The sequence below is a fragment of the Psammomys obesus genome, unplaced genomic scaffold (assembly GCF_907164565.1).
Source record: "Psammomys obesus unplaced genomic scaffold, mPsaObe1.curated_primary_1811, whole genome shotgun sequence".
Taxonomy (NCBI): Eukaryota; Metazoa; Chordata; class Mammalia; order Rodentia; family Muridae; genus Psammomys; species Psammomys obesus.
The window spans coordinates 38,247,027-38,258,436 of NW_026585895.1; positions in this window are offsets into that span (position 1 = coordinate 38,247,027).

The following is an 11,410-nucleotide window of genomic DNA, read 5'->3' on the forward strand; positions in this document are numbered from 1 at the left end:
TGACAAAATAAATCACCCCTTTGCTTTATCTGTATCCTGTTTAATATCTGTTAGATTAAACATCTATTACTTTGGGTGATGGCTCAACAGTTAAGAGTGTGAACTACTTTTGTAGGGAACCTCAGTTCACTTCTCAGCACCCATGTCTGGCGGCTCAACACTGCCCGTAACTCCAGCTCCAAGGGAAACAACACCTCTCTCTGGACTACATGGGCACTTGCACACACACACACACACACACACACACACACACAATCTTGAAAGCATCCATTGTAAGATTTACCTTCTCGGAGCACAGTTGCTCCTGTCTCCTGTCTCCAAGTTGGTGCAACATATTAATCTTCATATAGCACAATGTCCACCTTCTCTGCTCTTCATTCATTCATTCATTTGCTCATTTTGTTCATTTTTTAATGGAACGCCCACTTTGCTCAGAGACTGAGAGAACCAGAAACAAATGAAGTGAAGTTTTGTGTAGCTTACACTATGCCAGATTTCCTCCAGAGACTTCCTTACAACCTTTAAAAATATTTTCCTTTATTCATTCTTACTTAGAATGTCTCACATCTTCCCCCAGCCCCTCACTGTTGGCTGGTGACCGTACCAGCCATTGCAAAACTAGAGCTTATGAGAGGTCATTCCTTATCCTCCCATTGCTTGCCCTCTGACCCAGCTGTGTATATTCCTACTTCTCTGATGTTCCTTGCATATTTTTTTCTTGTGCTAGGGTTTAAATCCTGCTGTGGGTCTCACTGTGTCATTAGTTTTCCCTTCTATTCTAGGTCCAATTAGTGCATAAGAATGCTGATACAACTTTCATAGTAAGACAAACCTCTGTTTATTACATGCTCCTTTCCTGTATTTATGTTCCTCCTCTTCTTCAAAATTTCCCCAACATACATGTTCCTGTCTTTACTTTACACTCACTTTTTTATCTTAACTACTATCCAAGATACAACCTAGATTGCCTGGTTCCCTCTTGATTAGAAGAGTACTTGTCATGACATAGACCACTCTTTGGTTTCTTCGACATCAGATTTCCTGGTTGCTCTCCCTATCTTTTCCGTTATTTTCTAGTAATTTTCAATAGCCCCTTTTTCCTTTTTCCTCACTGAAATGTTGGCATGTTGACAGTGTCAGTCCTAGACTATGTTTTCTTATTTTGTTTAGACATTGTTTTTGAGATTGTATTTTAATTACATTTTCTCCTTTCCTTTCCTCCCATATACCCCTCCCCATTTTCCTTCAAACTCATGGCCTCATTTTTCATCAATTCTTATTAATGCAATATGAATGTATTGTATATACATATATATTTCTAAATATAACCATGCTGAGTCCATATAATGTCACTTATATGTATGTTTAAAGGGCTCCCTGGCACTGGACAACCAACTGGTGTGCTCTTTCCTGGAGAGGACTACCTCTCCTGCTCCTAGCATTCCTTAGTTGTTTGTAGGTCTTTGTGTAGGGTGGAAGCCTTGTGGGTTTTCTCTCATCCAGTTAGGCATGTTCATTCATCTGTACCACAGCTTTCCCCTTCTTCCTCCTTCTGCACAACCTAACTTGGTCCTATGAATTTATATTATAGCTATATGCTTATATTTCTACATCTGCTTTGACTCCTCCCAAGAGTCACATGTGTACTGCTGGTAGTAAGCCTTCATTTTCTGCCTATATAAGCCATCTTCCTCACAATCTTCTTTGGATCAGTAAATGTTCCTACCATCTGGCATCTTAGGCCAAAAGCTGAAAGAGCTCCTTGATTTAGATTCCTTCATTCACTAGGATCAACCAAGGCATTATCATTTACTTCCCCCTCCATTACTTTTCTCCTTGCCCATGCCTTTGTAATCTCTTACTTGCATGGTATCATGACCGAGAGTGAGTGAGACCTTTTTGTTCTTTGGGTTGCCTTTGCATGAAGTGTTTTTATCCCCAGCTGTGTCATATTGCCTATTTCACATTTGTTGCTAAAATTCCCATTCGAAAGCAAACACTCCCTAGAGAGGCTCCCTGACTACCCTTCCTGAAGCAGTTGTCAAATCACCACACTTCTTGCTTTCATGATGTGATGTCTTCATTTTGTTAGGAAATAAGTTATAAGCTGAAACTATCTTGTTTATTATTCAGTTATTTATGTGTTTTACATTCCTCTAAGTAGATTATAAGATGCTTGATTATAAGATCTTTTCTGACTTAATAATATTTTCTGTATCCTCATTATGCAGAACACTGCAGTCCCCAATTAAGGCTCATAGCAAAAATAGGTTGACCGACTGACTGACTGACTGGCTGGCCCTATTGACAGAATGAAGAGATTATAGTAATACTATTAAGAAAGTGATAGGTACAAGGAAACAGCCCTAAAAGAGGTCAAAAAAACAGAAGTTAATTCTAGAATGGTGCATGCTTATCTCCAGAAGCCTGCTGAAAAATATTATCCAAACTTTGGTTCTTATTTAAAGTAGACTTTGTTTAAATTTAATTAGGGAATTGCATTTAAAATGAGCAAACTTCACCTATTTTTTTGGCACGCCTGAATTAAAAAACAAAAACAAAAACAAAAGGTAAGTTTTAGAATCATACATAGAACATCCATGAACAAAGACAGGAAGTTACACTAGCATGTATACTAATTATGTAAGTAACTCACACTGTGTGAGTCTGAACTATAGACTTTCTGCAAGTATCCATGTCATGTTCATCATTGTCGTTACTTCTGAGGTATGAAGGGAATGAGGACGAGGCAGAGAACAAAGGAGACTTTGATTTTTATTGGCAAAGTTTCCCTTTTTATTTACGAAGTCTGAAATAGATCCGACAGAGTGCCAGCATTTTACAGTCTGGTGGATTGATCCATGTTCAATATATTTTTCTTAATAATTTCTGCACTTTAAACATTAAAAAAAACTAAATTAAAGACTACTATGTACCTGTGATCTTAGCAGAATTTCAGGTCTTGATTCATAAAATAAATGTCTGTACGCTGGAATCAGGAGTTAACTAATTCAATTTGGCATCTGTCTTTATGATTCTTGGGTGGGCTTCCTTCTGGCTGGCGCCTGTGTTTTAGGGTCAGACTACAGTGGTGTGGAATGTGGAAATAGAAAGGAAAACATCTGTGCACAAATTCAAATGTCTTTCCACTGTTCTAGGGTTGCTCTCTGTCCCTGTCCCCACATAAAAGTGGCAAAAATAAATGTCATCTATTGAGAAACAAGTCACATACTAGGCTTCTTGGTATGCTATTGCAGTCATCACCAACTGTTTGAGGTGGGTTTTACAACCCCTATTTTATAAGTGAGAACATTCAGATTTGGAAGTGAACTACACTTGGTTACACAGCTTGTGGATGACAAGAGCCAGTTGTCAAAGCTATGTTTATTTGACCCCAGTGCTGGGAGATTTTCTATTATATGACTTTATCTATTGTACTCTGACTCCAAAGTGCATCTTTAACTTGTAGATTTTTCACTTCAGCATTTGATTTCCAAGAGGTTCCCTTTCCCCCTAACATTTGGTTAGTGAAATCCATATGTAAGCCAAGCTAATTTCAATTCTAAAAGCCTCATAGTCCCAGTATTTGGTGTCCTGCATTCTTACAAACATCAGTCTGAGAGGTGCAAAGCAGTTGATGATGATGATAATGATGATGATGAATTATTCTTATGCGTGTTTTCTTTTTTCTTGTAAAAACATTTATTTTTAATTGCATGTGTTTGTGTGTCTATGAACACATCAGTGTAGGCATACACCAGAAGCATTAGGTCTCTCTGGAGCTGTAGCTAGTTGCTAGGTTAAAGAAAGATAGGTAAAATATTTGGAAGGAGGGGAATTATCTCTTTGTGTGTCTTAAGGAAGACACATGGCTGCCATGTGTGTGTTTGGAATTGAACCCAGGTCCTCTAGAAGAGCATTCAGTGTTCTTAACAGCTGAGACATCTCTCTAGCCCCTTAGGGGATTGAAGCAGATCCTGAGATTCATGACCAAAAATTGGGCAGAGCACAGGGAATCTTATGGAAGAAGAGAGGGGTGGAGATAGAGGGACATGGAGGGGACAGGAGCTCCACAAGGATACCAACAAAGCTAAAGGATCTGAGCCCAGGAGGTCCTGCAGAGACTGATGTACCAACTGAGGACCATGCATGGAGAGGACCTAGACCCCTTGCTCAGATGTAGCCCATAGGCAGCTCAGTCTCCATGTGGATCTCTGAGTGAAGGGGCTGCCTCTGTCATGAACTCCGTTAACTGCTCTTTGATCACTTGCCCCTGGTGATGCAGCCTTGCCAAGCCACAGAGGAAGAGGATCCAGGCAGTCCTGATGAGACTTGATAAGCTATGGGCAGATGACAATTGTGGAGGATTCTCCCTTTCAGTGGACTGGGGGAAGGGAATAAGGAAGAAGAGGGAGGGATGGTGGGACTGGGTGAAGTTGAGGGAGGGGGTTTCAATCAGCATATATAATGAATAAATTGTGAGAAAATAATAAAATTATAATTAATAAAAAAGCCTTTACATTAAAAAAAAGAGGAGGACATGGGACTGCCTTTTCTCCTTCTGTGCTAAAATTCCAGTATTGATGCCACCAGATAGAAGGCCAACAGGATTCTGAGGCTCTGTAAAACTCTGTTTTGAAAGTATGTAGCTAGGACCTGAGATATGAAAAGTGAAACCTTAAGTTGATGGGAACAATAAAATTTAACACTAACATGCATAGATGCAGGCTTTTTTCCTCATTATTGAGACAGCATTGTTGAATTTGATGAATGTCAGTCTATGAGTTTTAAAATACAGCCATATTGACCAGAATAGTCTTAATAAAGGAAACTAATGTGGGCCTCTTCACAGCCTTTCTTGGGATTTTGAAACACAACAACAATGACAAAAAAATCAATTTCATGGATACTGACGTAAGTCATTCTCTGCTCACCTGAGAGAGTAGATTTATTTGTACAAGTTTTCAATACCTTATTTAAGGGGAAGGGAGTAATTATATCGAATGAAGAACAATTTCTGAGTTTTCTTTTGTTACCTTTAAAATTTGTTTTATTTCTGCATAGATACAGAGTTGAGGGCAACCTTGTCGTAGGAATGGCAGGAAGAGTGTCAGGTTTCAGGTTTATTCAGAAAGGTAAGCAGTGGTACTCTTGTACATGAGCTGGTGAGCTTCATTCACTGCAATGGCCAGTGCTGGCACTGCTCTTTAAGTACCAAGACCATAGTGAGAGCTGCACTTACCAGCGCCTGCTTCCTCCATTTTGGCTTGTGAACATTAGTTTGTCCTTTATCTTTCCATGTTTTAAGATTTGACTGAATGGCGAAGTGGGATATGTTTATACTCAGCATCCCATGTATTTCTGATGTTAGAGCTATAGAACACGGAATTTTTCCTCAGGTATCTTTGAAAACAATTTATAAGCCAAATGAGATGATATTTCAAAGTACATTAACATGCTCATGCAAACAAGCGGCGGAGAGAGGAAGTAGGTGAGAAAATGTTAGTATTTGCTCACGCTAGAAGATGAACAGTCAGGTGGTGTTTACGTTCCCCGTCTACTGTTGAATAGGCGTACGTTTCTTTTTGGTTCATTTATTTATTTATTTTTGCATGGATGCATGCATATTGGTGCTTGTGGGTATGGGCGTGCATATGCCGTGCCATGTATAGAGAGGTCAAAGATCAACCTTGGGTGTCAATCTTAACCTTCCTCTTTGTTGGAGCCAGAGTCTGCTGATGTAAAGACAGGGACAGCTGACCTGAGAACTTCAGGGGACTTTCCTGTCTCCTCTCCTGTCTCTCTTTAAGAGTCCTCACTTGAGGGGTTGGAGATTTAGCTCAGTGGTAGAGCGCTTGCTTAGCAAGCGCAAGGCCCTGGGTTCGGTCCTCAGCTCTGGAAAAAAAAAAAAAAAAAGAGTGCTCAGTTGAGTTGCTTTGTCTGGCTTTATGTGTGTTCTAGCAATCTGAAATCAGTCTTTACTCATGACAAATGCTTCTCCTACTGAGCTAACTACCCAGACCTCTTTATGCTTCTTACCTGGAACTCACCTACAGACATTTTTTTTTTCATCCATTATTTGGCTATCTTAAAATACTACTGTTATGAGAAAGCCACAATAAATGCTTGGCTTATTTGCTTTTTAGTCATTGTTCAGAGTGCTCCGGTGTTTTCCTAGCAGTCTTTATTTCTCTTTTGATAAAATTATATTTTCTTTGCATGGATATTACTATCTAGATTTCAAATACATATTTTATATGCATGCAATATATACAATCCATCCTAGTTATACAAGTGATGTTGCCTTATGTTAGTCTGACCATTTTCAAGGTAGCTGTTTTGTCCATTGGAAATAATCTCATTAGTGGTTTGATCCATTTGGTAGTTTCTTGACTTTTTTCCTTACTATTTCTTTTCTTTCCTTCTTTCTATTTTTTTTAAATTAGGCTGGCTTTATTTTGCTTGTATTTATTTATTACAATTTATTTGCTTTGTATTCAAGCTGTAGCCCTCTCCCTCATCTCCTCCCAGTCCCACCTTCCCTCTCTCTTCTCTCCATATGCCCCTCCCCTAGTCCACTGATAGGGGAAGTCCTTCTCCCCTTCAATCTGACCCTAGCCTTTCAGGTCTCACCAGTATATGTTTCTTGCCTAAGATCTGTTATTTCTCCAAGATCTTAGAACATTTAAATTCAAATCATGAAGGTATCTGTTTGTTCTAAGCATATATCAGACACATTATGAGGTCAGGTTGTGTCGAAATAATACTGATTAGTAGAAACTCAACTGGAAGTTTCCTCAAAAAAGCTCCTGCTAAACGTTATTGGTTTTCTTTTTTGTTTTTGACAGGGATGTAACTCAGCTTGAGAATAAAAAGATACCTGATTATTCCAGGCAGCCTTTGCCAGCCAGCTTCTTTCTAATTAACTCAAGATTTCCTTTGGCTTCCAACACCCTCTCCTTTCCCTGTTGAGTTCTATATGTGGTAGGCACTGAAGACTTCGATTTTGGCCTTTGAATTTTTTTGCTGCCCATCTTACTGATTTGTCTTACCCTTTCCCACTAGATGTCCACATTAGAGAGTTAACATCAAATAACATAATCATTATGTTTACCAAAATTGCTTAATAACAGTTTCAGGCTTGGGGATGATTTTTAGAGCCATAGTTAACAGTGGATAACCCCCCCCCCAAGACTAAGTGCATTCCCATAATCTCACATGGTCCAATTTACAATTCTGTTCCGTAGGTATTCCTGTCCCCACCTTACAGATTCTCATAGTGAGGCTTAGAGAGGAGGGATACTCCTTTAAGAATCTGGAAGTTCCCCCAGAGACTCTAGACTCAAATCAGGCACAACTAACAGTTGTCCAATATTTCTTTTTTGCTTAAAATGCCAAAGATGTAAAGAAACTTGCCATGTAATAAAGAATGCCCTTGATCCTAATGCTTCTCAGGCACTGGGACTACAAGCTTAAACACTAAGACATAGCTTCCCTTTCCTTTCTTTCTCTTTTCTTCTCTCTGATACTTTCCCCTTTCCCTTTTTTCTCCTCTTTCCTTCCTTCTCCTCTAAATACTTCTGCCCCAACTTCCCACACCATCCAACTCTCTGGGTTGTTAGGGATCAAACCAAACTTGCCTATTAAGCAAACCAAAACTTGTGTATTAGGCAAGTGCTCTACCACCAAGCTACTTCTCCATTCCAAAGCCTCATTTTTTTCCTCAACAGTTTCATAATCCAATTTGAGAAGATAGAAAATCACAGAAAAAAAGATGTATTTTTTCATTATAAGAAACCTGTAAGAAGATACATGTAGCTGTTTCTCTTTTAGTCTTCCTACCTGGTGTTGCCAGAATAACTTTACTGAAATGTTTTGGCTCTCATTACCCCCCTGCCTAAAACTTCAGAGGTCCCCCACCGCCTATAGGATCAAGTCCAACTCTCTTGCTTGGCATTTAGGGCTTCCAAAATTTGGCCCTTACCTACCTTTTCATGTGTGAAATTCTACTGTGAAGCTGGCATGCAAAATGGGTGTCTAAGCCAAAGTATATGTCTGGTGCTCTGTGCTTTTGCTTGCTAAAAAATTTGTCACATTAAGGGCATCCTTGTTTTTCACAGTTCCACCATTTAAAAGATGATCTCTGAAAGATGCTCAGTGATTGGACTTTTGGACTCCTCATGACCAAGCTGGTCCTACTTCCCAAGTGCATCTGGACATTCTCGCCTTTGCTCCTGTCATGCCCTGCCCTGGAAATTCCTAGGCCTTTGCTCCTGTCATAGCCTGTGTCTAAGCCTTCCTTTCTTCTCATTCTGGCTTGGCTTCAACACACCCTTGTGTCTTGGAGCCTCTCCTGGCTTCCCTATGCCCCTGTTTAACATGATCTCATTTGAAATTCTTTAGAGTGTCTTGTCTGTATCAATTACCATATATAGTCTTAAATTATCACTTACATAGTTTTAAAATTACACTTGTATTTTTTTTTTCTAATTATGAAAGTAACAAATGGTAAAAGCAAAAACTTGGGGATGTGCCAGGAACAATGGGAGAAAATTAATTACCAATAATCTCACAACCCAAGGATAACCACTGATAATATTTTGTTGTGTGTATATATACATATTGCAGCATATAACAACAATGGCATAATATTGTACCTTTGATTTTGTAACCTGGTTTCCCTCTTAGCAGATTTCTCTTGCTGATAGGACTCATACACAGCTGGTTACCCAAAGTCTTTGCAACATTCCATCGTAACCTTCACTGGCTTTATTATCATTAAGAGTTTTGTTACTTTCCCATTATAAATAAATGTTTCTGCAAGTAAACTTTAGGTAATTTTGTCATACTTAACTTTTCAGTTTTGAAGAGCTAGAAATATTTACCAAAGGGAACACATACAAAAACTGCTTTCTAGTTCTATTCCTTTGGACAGTGCTGTAGCTTCCTAAAGATGACATTACTTCATAAAATCATTACCTCAAACAGCATGGCATGTCAGAGTACCACTGGAAACAAAGGAGTTGAAGCAGATGTACAGCCTTGGGACTTTTGCTTTTGTGTCCAGTATTGCTTCACCCAGGACTAGGCTAAGTCCTTAAGTAAAGCACCTCACCTGAGGGAGCCCGGGCTTGTGGGCATGGCCGCCCCACTTTATCACGAAGAAGCAGCTGTTAAAAGCCATTGATTAATGATATCCCCAGTGATGCCCACTTTTCACTGCACGTTGATGAGTGAGAAGTAACTCTAAGCAAAATGTCTGTGCAAATCTCAAGCTTTCTTTGAACTATTGTCTTGAAACTTTTTCTGTGCAAAGCTTCACTTTAGGTATTCATTTTAGTTTGCTGTTATTCCTGTTTCCCCAGTCTTTACATTCTAGTCCGAACCCCAACTCTATTTCTTTATTCTTTACACTTATCTATGTTGATTGGCTCTTTGGGTTTGTTTGTTTGTGTTAATTTCAAGGGGTTGGGCTGTGTGATCTACACTAACCTCTTGTGATGGCACTTCCAGGACACTAATTTGTGGCACCATGGAACATATCTCTGGCTGTGTTAGCCAGTTTAAAAGCCAGCTTCACAGTAGAATTTCACACATGTAAATGAGTCATTGTGGCTCTAGTCATGAAAATTCATGGATTAGTGGCTAGTTCCGTGTGGATGACCTGTCAATTTGGCAGCCAATCATTTAGTTAAACATTCAAATTACTGGCCAGTTACTCAGTCAAAAACTAGTCTTCCTGCTTTTTTTTGGGGGGGGGGGTGTTCCTTGTAATCCTATTAAAAGCAATGCCATTGCTTTTGATGTATGGCAGTTGGTGGCTTAAAAGTTTACATATGGGCTTTGTGAGAATGGGCAAAGTGAATTTCTATTGCTTTTGTTCTTAAGATACAGAATGTCTTTGTTGGATAGCAGGCAAAATGTCTTGATTTCACAGGTGCCTCTGTGTCCTATTCTAAATCCTAGTTTCCTCTCAGGGTGACTTCTGATTTCCTTCTGTGAACTGATAAATTTTGTTGAATCTACATTTAATCCCTAGGGCAAGCCTGTACTGTCCAGCAGTGGGACAGAAAGCCTTTACACTCTAAAGGGCATAGTAGAATTTAGGATGGTGTTGAGAGAACCATCCGAGATTTACACTGGGCATAAGGTAGTAGTTTAGATAGATATGGAAGTAAATCTAGACCTGTGAGTCCTAACCACAGATATCTCCGAGAACATGGTGAAAAAAAAAAAAAAAGCACAAAGAATTAGCAAACAAGTTCTGGAAGTCCTGATGTCTGCCAAAGGCCAGTGGAACAGGGCACCATGGTCTCTAAGGTAAGACTCTGCTCTGGGTGTGAGGGCTGTGGGCAGGGATAAAAACAGACAGACCCGGAAGAGGCACTGAGAGGGAGAGAAGCAGCAAGAATGAGAGAATGCAGCCCAAGGCTGGGGCAGAGGCTGAGACAGTCAGCGTGAACATGGGTCTTCAGCGTCTTGGAGTTACCCAATGCTACTCACAACGAGGTTCTAAGAGATACTTTATTATGTTCGTAGTCTTGAGTCCTTCTAACAAAACAAAATTCAGCTTATAAGAGGCGGCATATCTCATACCTGAACGATCTACACACAGGGTTTGGGAGGTATATAGGAACAAGCATTTCGTCTTGGAGGCAAGACGACCAATCTTTGAAAGATATAGTATATAAAGGAATGATCCATAAACACAAGATCCTTTGTGTATGTAGGAAAACTTGATGGGATAATTGTGATAAAGATAATATTTATGGGAAACATTATGCTCCTTGCTTTCCAAGGAGCTTTCTGTGTGGTTACCAGCTTTCATTTTTTTATAACATATATATATATATATATTCTTTTGATTGGATAGGATAGAAATTGTCATATGTGTTTTGCACCTGAAAATGTGGGCATGTATATAGAGCCTTGCTTGAAATCAGGAATATGAATCAAAACAATAAATTCTGGAAACTTTGTAGCTTTTATTATTTGGTGAGTCCATTGGATACTAGTATCTGTAACAAATATAGTATTTTTCTATTCCCTAAAATGAAATATATCATTGAAAACAGTAATCATGGAATAGAGTAAAGTAATACAATCACCTAGATTTACAGCACAGGGGAATTTTTAGATAAAAATGGCCTTGCTTATATTGAGGATAAGGGGCTGACCTAGAGACCCTGCCATTCCAGTCTTCCCCTTCCAGAACCTGTGGGAATGCATGGAGGGGGCCCTCGCACAGCTTAACAAGGAATTCCCTCTCAGTGCCTTGATTTCTTTAACTTTTTTTTTTTTTAACAAGGAGGAAAATCAGGGTTTAAAAAAATGCCCAGTCTATCATATATATATATATATATATATATATATATATATATATATATATATATATATATATATATATATA